The sequence below is a fragment of the Hyla sarda genome, chromosome 4, assembly GCF_029499605.1.
Source record: "Hyla sarda isolate aHylSar1 chromosome 4, aHylSar1.hap1, whole genome shotgun sequence".
In the NCBI taxonomy this organism is placed as follows: Eukaryota; Metazoa; Chordata; class Amphibia; order Anura; family Hylidae; genus Hyla; species Hyla sarda.
In genome coordinates, this window is record NC_079192.1 from 38,395,544 (window position 1) to 38,407,968 (window position 12,425).

Here is a 12,425-nt window from a genome sequence, read left to right on the forward strand (position 1 = left end):
ATGATTGGGTGTAAAAAAAACATATTGGTCTGTAGGTGGAAAATTAAACACAAGCAAGGAAGGAAGGAAGAAAAAACTTGTTAAAAAAAAAAAACAACAACAACAATGTTCTTAAGGGGTTAAATAATTTTTTTGTTTCACCGTAGATAGCGTTATGGCTATTAAGCCCTTAACGACCACGGACGTAAATGTACGTCCTGGTGCGGCGGTACTTAGCATCCCAGGACGTACATTTACGTCCTGTGTATGACCACGAGCATCGGAGTGGTGCTCGCGTCATACATGGCAGGTTTCGGGGACCCGCCGGTAATGGCCGACATCCGTCATTAACCCCTCAGATGCCGTGATCAGTACAGATCAGGGCATCTGCGGCAGTTCGCATGTTAAAATAGATCATCTGTAATGGCGGACGGAGGTCCCCTCACCTGCCTCCGTCCGTCACCTGGCGTCTCCTGCTCTGGTCTGAGATCGAGCAGACCAGAGCAGAAGATGACCGATAACCCTGATCAGTGCTATGTACTATGCATAGCACTGAACAGTATTAGCAATCAAATGATTGCTATAGATAGTCCCCTATTGGGACATAAAAAGTGTAAAAATAAATAAATAAATCCCCTCCTCCAATAAAAATGAAAATTGGCCGTTTTTTCCATTTTACCCCCAAAAAGTGTAAAAAAAATTTTCTTACAAACATATTCCAAAAATAAAGTCCCATTTTATTCCCAAAAAAAATTATTAAAAATGATCTAAACGTTTTATATAAGCAAATGTAGTATCAATAAAAAGTAAAGATAACTGCGCTAAAAATGAGCCCTGATATCGCCCTATATACGGAAAAATGAAAAAGTTATAGGTGGTCAAAATAGGGCGATTTTAGATTACTGATTTTGTACAAAAAGTTTTAGATTTTATTAAAGTGGTACAAAAATATAAAAGTATCTAGCCATGTTTATCATTTTAATCAAATTGACCCACAGAATAAAGAACACATGTCATTTTTACAGTAAAGTGTACAGTGTGAAAACGAAATTTTCCAAAATGTGCAAAATTGGGGTTTTCATTTAAATTTTCTCCCTATAAAAATAATTTTTTGGGTTTGCCGTACATTTTATGGTAAAATGAGAGGTTTCATTACAAAGTACAATTGGTCACGCACAAAAACAAGCCCTTATATGGGTCTATAGATGGAAATATAAAAGAGTTATGGATTTTAGAAGGCGAGGAGGAAAAAAAATGAAAACGCTAAAATAAAACTGGCCTGGTCCTTAAATGGGTACTCTCACTAAACATAACTTTTTTAATTACCGTATTTATCGGGGTATACCACGCACCGGCCTATAACAAGCACCCTCATTTTACCAAGGATAGTTGGGTAAAAAAAGTTTTTTACCCAAATATCCATGGTAAAATGAGGGTGCGTGTGTGCGCGTGTATACCCCGATATACCCCCAGGAAAGGCAGGGGGAGAGAGGCCGTCGCTGCCCGCTTCTCTCCCCCTGCCTTTCCTGGGGTCTAGAGCGCTGCTGTCGGCCCTTTTCACCCCCTGGTTATCGGCGCCGCTGCCCGTTCTGTCCCCCTGACTATCGGTGCCGGCGCCGATAGCCAGGGGGAGAGAAGCGGCGCCGACAGCCAGGGGGAGAGAAGGGGCAGCGGCACCCATTGCCGGCGCCGCTGCCCCGTTGCCTCCCCCCATCCCCGGTGGCATAATTACCTGAGTCGGGTCCGCGCTGCTCCAGGCCTCCGTCGTGCGTCCCCAGCGTCGTTGCTATGCACGGCGCGGCGCACTGACGTCATGCGCCGAGCCGTTCAGCGCATAGCAACGACGCCGGGGCCGCACGCTGGAGGCCTGGAGCAGCGCGGACCCGACTCAGGTAATTATGCCACCGGGGATGGGGGGAGGCAACGGGGCAGCGGCGCCGGCAATGAGTGCCGCTGCCCCTTCTCTCCCCCTGGCTGTCGGCGCCGCTTCTCTCCCCCTGGCTATCGGCACCGGCACCGATAGTCAGGGGGACAGAACGGGCAGCGGCGCCGATAACCAGGGGGTGAGAAGGGCCGACAGCAGCGCTCCAGACCCCAGGAAAGGCAGGGGGAGAGAAGCGGGCAGCGACGGCCTCTCTCCCCCTGCCTTTCCTGGGGGTGTATTGGCGTATAACACGCACACAGACTTTAGGCTAAAAATTTTAGCCTAAAAAGTGCGTGTTATACACCGATAAATACGGTAAATAGATTATGCATAAATAAAAATGTTTCTAATATATGTCATTTAAAAAAAAATCTCTCTTTCACACTTTTTATTTACAGTTGAAATCCTGGCCAATAGGTGACACCCTACATGGTCCAGGAATCATTCCCGCCCCCCTTACGTCGGGCACATACGGACCACTGCTGGCCGGGCAGCATGGTCCAGCGTGGTCCGGAATGCGCGCAGAGAGCGAGCACAGTGCTCATGCGCGAGTAATTTAAATGTCCCCGCCTCCTGCATCTCCCCCTTCTCATTGCGGGGCATGGCAGCTCAGTCCTCCGACGTTCCTCCTCTCTGTATGGCACGTGTATAGCCAAACAGAGAGGAGGAGACAGAGAGGCTGCCATCCCTGTCCTGTACTCCGCCTGTATGCGTGCTCCCGAGAGAAAGCGCAGCATACAGTAAGATTGGCGTAAACCGTCCGGCCAGGCTTCAGATGATGTTGCACCTGCCGGTCCAGGCCCACTTCCTGCCCTCGCACACAGCTCAAAACTGAGCTACCGAAGAGGCTATTTAAATGGGATTTTACATAAAAATAAATACAGGGATAGATACAGTTAGTGTCAGAGACAGATGGGAAGGAGGATTAGGGAAAGTTTAGTTAATGATGGCTAATGGGCTTGGTCCTTAAGGGGTTAAAGGATAACTTCGGGATGTGCAACTTATCCCCTATCCCAAGTATGGGGATGAGTGTTAGATTGCGGGGGATCTGACCACTGGTGCCCCCCACGATCTCCCGAACAGAGCCCCGGCTCCCTGCATGAAACACGAAGCTGCGGCTGACAAGCCCCCTCCATGCAGTTCTATGGCCGAGCCGGATATTGCCGAAAGCAGCACTCCGGCTCTGACATAGAACTGTATGGAGGGGGGCGTGTCTGGCGGTGGTCGAAAATGCCCGTTCCATGCAGGAATCTGGGCTCCATTCGGGAGATCGCAGGGGGCCCCAGCGGTCGGACCCCCAGCGATCTAACACTTATCCCCTATCCTTAGAATAGGGGATAAGTTGCACATCCCGGAGTTATCCTTTAAAAGGAAAGGAAAAAATTTAAAATCACTGCATCCATAAGTACAGAAAAACGTATCCCCTATCCGCAGGGGGGGGGGGGTCCAATTGCTGTGGCCCCCGCCCCCTCGATTGTCTGTACAGAGCCCCGACTCTCCCTAGAGTGGCACATCACGACCCCGGCCATGCCCTTCCATATTTCTCTATGGGAAAGCCAAAGATAGCCGAACAGCTTCCCCATAGAGATTGTATGGAGGGGGCGTGGTGGCCACCGCTTCGGGCGGGGGTCATGATGAGCCACTCTGTGGAAGAGCTGGGGCTCTGTACAGACGATAGCGGGGGGCCACAGCGCTCGGGCCCCCCTGTGGATAGGGGATACGTTTTTCTGTACTTATCGGCATGGGACCGGGTTAAACCTTCTGGTCCCCTTACATAGTTACATAGTTACATAGTTAGTATGGTTGAAAAAAGACATACGTCCATCAAGTCCAACCAGGGGATTGAAGGGAAGGATGTAAGGGGATAAGGGAAAGGGATGTAGTTTTATAATTCTGCATAAGCTTTAATGTTATTTTGTTCCAGGAATGTATCTAACCCTGTTTTAAAGCTGTTAATTGTTCCTGCTGTGACCAGTTCCTGAGGTAGACCGTTCCATAAATTCACAGTCCTCACGGTAAAGAAGGCGTGCCGCCCCTTTAGACTAAACCTTTTCTTCTCCAGACGGAGGGAGTGCCCCCTCGTCCTTTGGGGGGGTTTAACCTGGAACAGTTTTTCTCCATATTTTTTGTATGGGCCATTAATATACTTATATACGTTTATCATATCCCCCCTTAAACGTCTCTTCTCAAGACTAAACAATTGTAACTCCTTTAATCGCTCCTCATAGCTAAGATGTTCCATGCCCCATATTAGTTTGGTCGCGCGTCTCTGCACCCTTTCCAACTCTGCAGTGTCCCTTTTATGAACAGGCGACCAAAACTGAACAGCATATTCCAGGTGAGGCCGTACCAATGCTTTATAAAGGGGGAGTATTATGTCCCTGTCCCTTGAGTCCATGCCTCTTTTGATACATGACAATATCCTGCTGGCTTTGGAAGCAGCAGCCTGACATTGCATGCTATTCTGTAGTCTGTGATCTACAAGTACACCCAGATCCTTCTCTACCAGTGACTCTGCCAGTTTAATCCCCCCTAAGACATACGACGCATGCAGGTTATTAGTACCCAGATGCATAACTTTACATTTATCCACATTGAACCTCATTTGCCAAGTGGATGCCCAGACACTTAGTCTATCCAAGTCATCTTGTAACTTATGCACATCCTCTATAGACTGTACCGTGCTACAAAGCTTGGTGTCATCTGCAAAGATAGAAACAGAGCTGTTAATACCATCCTCTATATCATTGATAAATAAATTAAACAGCAGCGGGCCCAGTACTGAACCTTGGGGTACACCACTAATAACCGGGGACCAATCAGAGTACGAATCATTTACCACCACTCTCTGGGTACGATCCATGAGCCAGTGTTCAATCCAGTTACAAACTAAAGTTTCCAAGCCCAAGGACCTTAACTTACCTGTCAGACGTCTGTGAGGGACAGTATCAAACGCTTTGGCAAAATCCAGAAACACTATATCCACAGCCATTCCTCTGTCAAGGCTTCTACTCACCTCTTCATAAAAGCAAATTAGATTGGTTTGACAACTTCTATCCTTAGTAAACCCATGCTGGCTATCACTTATAATACTATTATCCCCTATGTATTCCTGTATGTAATCCCTTATAAGTCCTTCAAACAATTTACCCACAATGCACGTTAGACTTACCGGTCTATAATTGCCTGGCGAAGACCTAGAGCCCTTCTTGAAGATTGGTACCACATTAGCCTTGCGCCAGTCCCTTGGCACAATACCAGACACCAGAGAATCTCTAAATATCATGAACAAGGGTACAGATATTACTGGACTTACCTCTCTAAGAACTCTTGGGTGTAGTCCATCCGGCCCTGGAGATTTGCTTACATTTACTTTACTTACCTTGTACCATCTCTACATTAAACCAGTTCAGTACATTATATGATGTGTTACCAGCACTGACCTGGCCAATGTCAGCTCCTTCTTCCATAGTATATACAGAACTAAAGAACCCATTCAGTAGCTCCGCCTTCTCTTGATCGCCCGTGACAACCTCCCCATTATCATTATTAAGGGGTCCTACATGCTCTGTCCTTGGTTTTTTTGTATTTATATATCTAAAAAAATATTTAGGATTAGTTTTGCTTTCTTCGGCCACCTGTCTCTCATTTTGAATTTTTGCTGTTTTTATTACATTTTTACAGATTTTATTAAGCTCCTTGTACTGTTTAAATGTTATAGCTGACCCCTTAATGACCACGAAAGTAAATGTACGTCCTGGTTTGGCGGTACTTTGCACACCAGGACGTACATTTACGTCCTGTGTATGACCGCGAGCATCGGAGCGGTGCTCGTGTCATACACGGCAGATTCGGGCTGCTAGCAACAGCCTTGGAGCCGCCGGTAATGGCCGACATCCGCGATCGCGCGGATGTCCACCATTAACCCCTCAGATAGTGTGATCAGTACAGATCATGGCATCTGCGGCACTGCGCAAGTTAAAATAGATGATCGGATCGCCCGCAGCGCTGCCGCGGCGATCCGATCATCTGTAATGGCGGACAGATGTCCCCTCACCTGCCTCCATCTGTCTCCTGCTCTGGGCTGAGATCGAGCAGCCAAGAGCAGGAGATAGCAGATAATACTGATCAGTGCTATGTCCTATACATAGCAATAAACAGTATTAGCAATCAAAGGATTGCTATAGATAGTCCCCTATGGGGACATAAAAAGTGTAAAGATAAAGTTGAAAAATGTAAAAAAAAAAAATTTAAAAGTTTAAAAAAAAACACCCCATTAAAAATGAAAATCGTCCGTTTTTTCCCATTTTACCCCCAAGAAATGTAAGCATTTTATAAACATATTTGGTACATATAAACATATGTAAAACTTTTATAAACATATTTGGTATCGCCGCATTTGTAAATGTCCGAACTATCAAAATATAATGTTAATGATCCCATACGGTGAACGTATTTAAAAATTAAAAAAAAAGTCCAAAAATGCTTTTTTGGCACATTTTATTCCCCCCCCAAAAAATAGAAAAAAGATCTAAAAGTTTTATATATGCAAATGTGGTATCGATAAAGACTACAATTGACGGCGCAAAAATTAACCCTCATAACGCCCTATATACGGAAAAATGAAAAAGTTATAGGTGGTCAAAATAGGGCAATTTTAGATTACTGATTTTGTGCAAAAAGTTTTAGATTTTTTTTTTAAGCGGTACAAAAATATAAAAGTATCAATTTAATCTTATTGACTCACAAAATAAAGAACACATCATTTTTACAGTGTGAAAACGAAACCCTTCAAAATGTGCAAAATTGCTGTTTTCATTTAACTTTCCTCCCTAAATAATAATTTTTTGGGTTTGCCGTACATTTTAAGGTAAAATTAGGTTTCATTACAAAATACAATTGGTCACGCAAAAAACAAACCCTTATACAGGTCTGTAGAAGGAAATATTAGAGATGAGCGAACTTACAGTAAATTCGATTCGTCACAAACTTCTCGGCTCTGCGGTTTCTGACTTTTCCTGCATAAATTAATTCAGCTTTCCGGTGCTGGAAAAGGTGGATACGGTCCTAGGAGACTCTTTCCTAGGACTGTATCCACCTTTTCCAGCCCTCCAGAGCACCTGAAGGCTGAATTAATTTATGCAGGAAAAGTCAGCAACCGCCGAGCTGAGACGTTCGTGACAAATCGAATTTACTGTAAATTCGCTCATCTCTAGGAAATATAAAAGCGTTATGGATTTTAGAAGGAGAGGCGGAAAAAACGAAAACGCAAAAATAAAATTGGCCTGGTCCTTAAGGTGAAAATGGGCTTGGTCCTTAAGGGGTTAAACCTTCGGGCCACCTTAATAAGCCTCATGATAACACATGAGAACTTGATTTTTAGGTGGTATGTCAAATATTTTACTATATACCTTATGGAAAATACCTCAAGTTTTCCATAATTTTTTCATATTTCTTTTTGAATTCTATAGCCTATAACGACCGAACCATCGCCATCACTGAGGCACAGAGGCAGAACAGTCTAGAATCACCTCACACAATCCTCCACACAAATTCCCGCCTTTGCTCCTCCTGACCCAATAGTCACGCCTACTAACAATTTCCCGCCCACCGTCATTGCGCAGAATCCGTTTACTCTGTCTATATACCTTGCGAGGCCACGCCTCCTCAAATCCCTGTCCAATAAGAATCGGGCTGCGTATAGCGTCATTAATAGTCAAACGTCAAGAGAGACGTACGCTGAATGGGAAAAAAAAAAGAAAAAGAAAAAGAAATAACAACAACACTTGACAGGGGAGGCGGGGTTTTCGGAGTTAGCTGGAAATGATTGGAGGACGGCGTGTGACGTCAGAGGAAGGGCAGACGGGCCGGGTTGAGGCCGGGGAAGTGACGTCAGAGTCAGGGCAGTGGGTGGATAGAGAGTGCCAGAGCTTTCCAGAAGGAGAGAGATCCCGGGCAGATTGCAGGTCCGTGCTAGTATTGTATTTATTTATTATTATTATTCACTAATGCGTTATATTATATTACTGTAGGATTGTGGTTAGTAGTATATTATAGTGCACTACTATGTAGTGTGTATTTTGGTATTGCAGCGTGTAATTCAGTGTCTCCCAACCGGATTGCTTCCGGCTGTAGCAAAACTACAACTCCCAGCGTGACAACTACAACTCCCAGCATGGCCGGACAGCCGAAGGCTGTCCGGCCATGCTGGGAGTTGTAGTTGGCACGCTGGGAGTTGTAGTTTTGCAACAGTCAGAGGCGAGCTAGTTGGGAGACACTACTGTAATGAATACCCAGAGTGGCAGGAAGTGACTTCATGGTAACCATATTGTGTAGCATCATGTGTGTGCATGCTGTGATTTGTAGTTCTTCCTGGCTTTCAGCCAGTAAAACTGGTTATAGGAATTGTAACCCATTGCTGTGGAGGAAAAGAATCCTTCCGTAAAATTTTGTAAATGTTCTTCCCTCTGAGGGTGGAGGAGAACTGTCATGATTGCCTTAAAGGACAACTGCAGCACAATATACACTTATCCCCTATCTACAAGATAAGGGATAAGTGTTTGATCGCGGGGGGTCCGACCGCTGGGGCCCCCCTCGATCTCCCTAACGGGGCGCCGCCATTAGCGCTCATGGTAACGTCGACTCGACCTATGCCCCGTCTCCTCCCCGTCCCCATACAGTTCTATGGGGGAGGCACGAACGCTGCCTCCCCGCCTCTCCCATAGAGATGTATGGAGGAGGCGTGCCGCCTGCAACGTCATGCTGTCGCTGGCTGTGGCCGCGGCCCCGTACAGGAGATCACAGGTGGTCTCAGCGGTCGGACCCCCCGCGATCAAACACTTATGCCCCTATCCTGTGGATAGGGGATAAGGGTTAATCACGCTGCAGATGTCCTTTAAAGGGGGAATCCACTTTTGATAGTAAAGCAGATTTTACTGTCAGGATTCTGTTGTTGATGATATAGAGCATCTTTGGGCAGTGTTTTCCCAACCAGGGTGCCTCCAGCTGTTGCAGAACTACAACTCGCAGCATGCCTGGACACCGAAGGCTGAAACAGCTGATTGGGAAACACTGACTTTGGTGGATAACAATTCAATGCAGGGTCACGCGTAGCACATCAGCAGCGGTTTCCGCATCTGAAATTCCGCTTTCGGGTTATGTTGCTACCCATTGAAGTCAGTGGGTTCTGTTTGCGAATTTTCCGCTACAGATATTCCACTTCTGGGATTCTGCAGCGGAATGTAGACACTGCAGGAAACTCGCTGTGATGGCCCTATGCAAAAAAAAACAAAAAACTATTTTTAAATGTTATTGGAGGCTAATAAAAAATTCGGACATCTTTTCATAAGCGGTGGGGGACCAGAAGGAACCACAGGGGAGCTTTGAAGGATCTAGGGTAGGTGAAGGCTCATTCACACGGGCCTGTAGGTTTGCAGCAGCAAATCCACAGCAGATTATATGGTGTCTGCTGAGGATTTTCTGCTTCGAAAAAAATCCACTGTGGAACACCTGCCGCAGCTCAAATTCGTAGTGGAAAACTAGCTACACATGTGAACGTACCCTTGAGGGTGTATTTATATGTAACGCATCTGCTGCAGATTTCAGGCTGCTGGAGATCCCTTGCAGATTATGTTACCCCTTGACCTCAGTAGGTCCACAGAAAATCCCAAGAACACCACTATTGCGTATTTTCTGTGGACCTGCTGAGTGAAGTGAAATCCACAGGTAGTGAAATCCACAGTGGATGCGGTACATGTGAATGTAAACATATAAATTACTTTCCAAACTGCAGACACTCTTGGGGCCATTCATGCTTAGAATTTCCGCTTGGAAATTCTGTTCAGAATCCACTTTGCAGCAGCTGCCTACTAATACTGTCAATGGGATTCTGCTGCAGAAATTCCTCAGCAGAGTGTTTTCCAAAAGAATGAACATGTTTATTCTGTCGAAGGACATCTCTGCGGACCGCATTGCCCTCAGTGGTGACGGCGCAGGTCCGTGCAGTCGTTGCGCCTGCTGCACTGAGAATATTTGTACGGGTGGAAATTCTCGGTGTGAACGTACCATTAGATGTTGGACAAGGAGACACATGGTACCTTTCATATTTCTGTCTGTGCTTTCATAATGTAGAAGCATGCTTTGATTCTTTTTAAGCGTTCCAAGCCCCTGTGCCGAGAGCTGGAACTTCTCCCCGCTCCTCCTTTAATCCCTGCTTGATTGACAGTCAGCTGAAAGCCGAGCCTTGTTTCCAAAGGTCATTTCTGCATTGAGCATATAAATTGTGCACGATTTGGAGACAGGGCTCAGCTTTTAGCTGACTGTTAATCCAGAAGGACAAGGATGAGAGATGTTCTAGTCCTCAGCACTTCAGGGACTTAAAGGGGTACTCCGCTGCTCAGCATTTGGAACAAACTGTTCCGAATGCTGGAGCTGGTACCAGGAGCTTGTGACATAGCCCCGCCCCCTTTCTAATAGAAGTAATTTACAAATCTGTTTAACTTTCTGGAGCCAGTTGATATAAAAAAAATAAAAAATTTTTTTCCTAGAATACCCCTTTAACCCCTTAAGGACCGGAGGTTTTTCCGTTTTTGCATTTTTGTTTTTTGCTCCTTGCCTTTAAAAAATCATAACTCTTTCAAATTTACACCTAAAAATCCATATGATGGCTTATTTTTTGCGCCACCAATTCTACTTTGTAATGACGTCAGTCATTTTGCCCAAAAATCTATGGTGAAGCGGGAAAAAAAATCATTGTGCGACAAAATTGAAAAAAAAACGCTGTTTTGTAACTTTTGGGGGCTTCCGTTTCTACGTAGTACATTGTTTGGTAAAAATGACACCTTATATGTATTCTGTAGGTCCATACGATTAAAATGATACCCTACTTATATAGGTTTGATTTTGTCGGACTTCTGGAAAAAATCATAACTACATGCAGGAAAATTAATACGTTTAAAATTGTCATCTTCTGACCCCTATAACTTTTTTATTTTTCCGTGTATGGGGCGGTATGAGCGCTCATTTTTTGCGCCGTGATCTGAAGTTTTTAACGGTACCATTTTTGCATTGATAGGACTTATTGATCACTTTTTATTCATTTTTAAATGATATAAAAAGTGACCAAAAATGCACTATTTTGGACTTTGGAATTTTTTTGCGCGCACGCCATTGATCGAGCGGTTTAATTAATGATATATTTTTATAATTCGGACATTTCCGCACGCGGTGATACCACATATGTTTATTTTTATTTACACTGTGTTTTTTTTTTTATTGGAAAAGGGGGGTGATTCAAACTTTTAATAGGGGAGGAGTTAAATGATCTTTATTCACTTTTTTTTTCACTTTTTTTTTGCAGTGTTATAGGTCCCATAGGGACCTATAACACTGCACACACTGATCTTCTATGTTGATCACTGGTTTCTCATAAGAAACCAGTGATCAACGATTCTGCCGGATGACTGTTCATGCCTGGATCTCAGGCACTGAGCAGTCATTCGGCGATCGGACAGCGAGGAGGCAGGAAGGGGCCCTCCCGCTGTCCTGTCAGCTGTTCGGGATGCCGCGATTAGCCGCGGCTATCCCGAACAGGCCGACTGAGCTAGCCGGGAACTTTCACTTTCACTTTTAGCCGCGCGGCTCAGCTTTGAGCGCGCGGCTAAAGGGTTAATAGCGCGCGGCGCCGCGATCGGCGCTGCGCGCTATTAGAGGCAGGTCCCGGCTTCACTATGACGCCGGGCCCGCCATGATATGACGCGGGGTTACTGTGTAACCCCGCGTTATATCAGAAGAGCAGGACCAAGGACGTACCGGTACGTCCTTGGTCCTTAAGGGGTTAAAGCTGGTCGGAGACATTAGTGCACTAGCAGCTGTTTGCCCAGACTCCTATTTCCGTGGAGTCTGTGATAAGCGGCATTAGTGTCCTACGCCTTGATAAAGCTGGGTCTTTCCAGTGAAACGTCAGGGGGATGCTAGAGAGCAACAAATTTTAATTAGCAATAATAGGAATTGGTAGATAAAATAGAGGAGGTTGTATGTTATGTGGACCGTTAAGATTGGAGTCTCAGGACCCAGAATAATGGAATAAAAAAGTCCCTAACATAGAAGCCTTAGTGGAAATAGAATTAGTGGAACCAGTATTGGACCAATCCAATTCCTATATATTGTGTTTTTAAACACCTTCTTTTGTATTATTTTTGCACCACAATTTGATTTTAACAAATAATAAATAAAAGTGAAGTTTTAAAAGGGTGACCCTAGTTGGGGGTCTTAGTCCCGGATGGGTTGTTAAGCCTGAAGGGAATTGGAATTTATGAATTAAATACCCTGGGTACCCTATGGGGGACTTTTGTGTATATGTGATAAGCGGCAGACATAATAGTCACAATATGAGGAAATGCATATAAAACTTTTAATAAAGTAGTTTAAAATATATATTATAGATGAGACCCTAAAGTGACACCAAGGGAGTGAATACACACAAACATAATAGTAATGTTGGACCTGAGGAAGAGCGTAGCGC

The 12,425-nt window shown here is 44.9% G+C and overlaps 2 protein-coding genes across 3 annotated transcripts in view; one reads left to right on the forward strand and one right to left on the reverse strand.

Annotated features, from left to right (window-relative positions):
* The window catches only part of PDE4A (phosphodiesterase 4A), a 1,221,221-nt gene extending 1,213,731 nt beyond the window's left edge, over window positions 1-7,490 (reverse strand). Inside the window, exon 1 of the mRNA XM_056570564.1 lies at window positions 7,329-7,490. The gene's annotated coding sequence lies outside the window, so the exon portion shown is untranslated. The remainder of the gene's footprint in view (window positions 1-7,328) is intronic.
* A 243-nt stretch (window positions 7,491-7,733) lies between these two features.
* Window positions 7,734-12,425, forward strand: part of CDC37 (cell division cycle 37, HSP90 cochaperone) — a 35,918-nt gene continuing 31,226 nt past the window's right edge. Inside the window, exon 1 of one of the 2 annotated variants that reach the window (XM_056570571.1) lies at window positions 7,734-7,869. The gene's annotated coding sequence lies outside the window, so the exon portion shown is untranslated. Of the gene's footprint in view, window positions 7,885-12,425 lie in introns of both variants that reach the window. The other variant, XM_056570572.1, reaches the window with a different exon arrangement.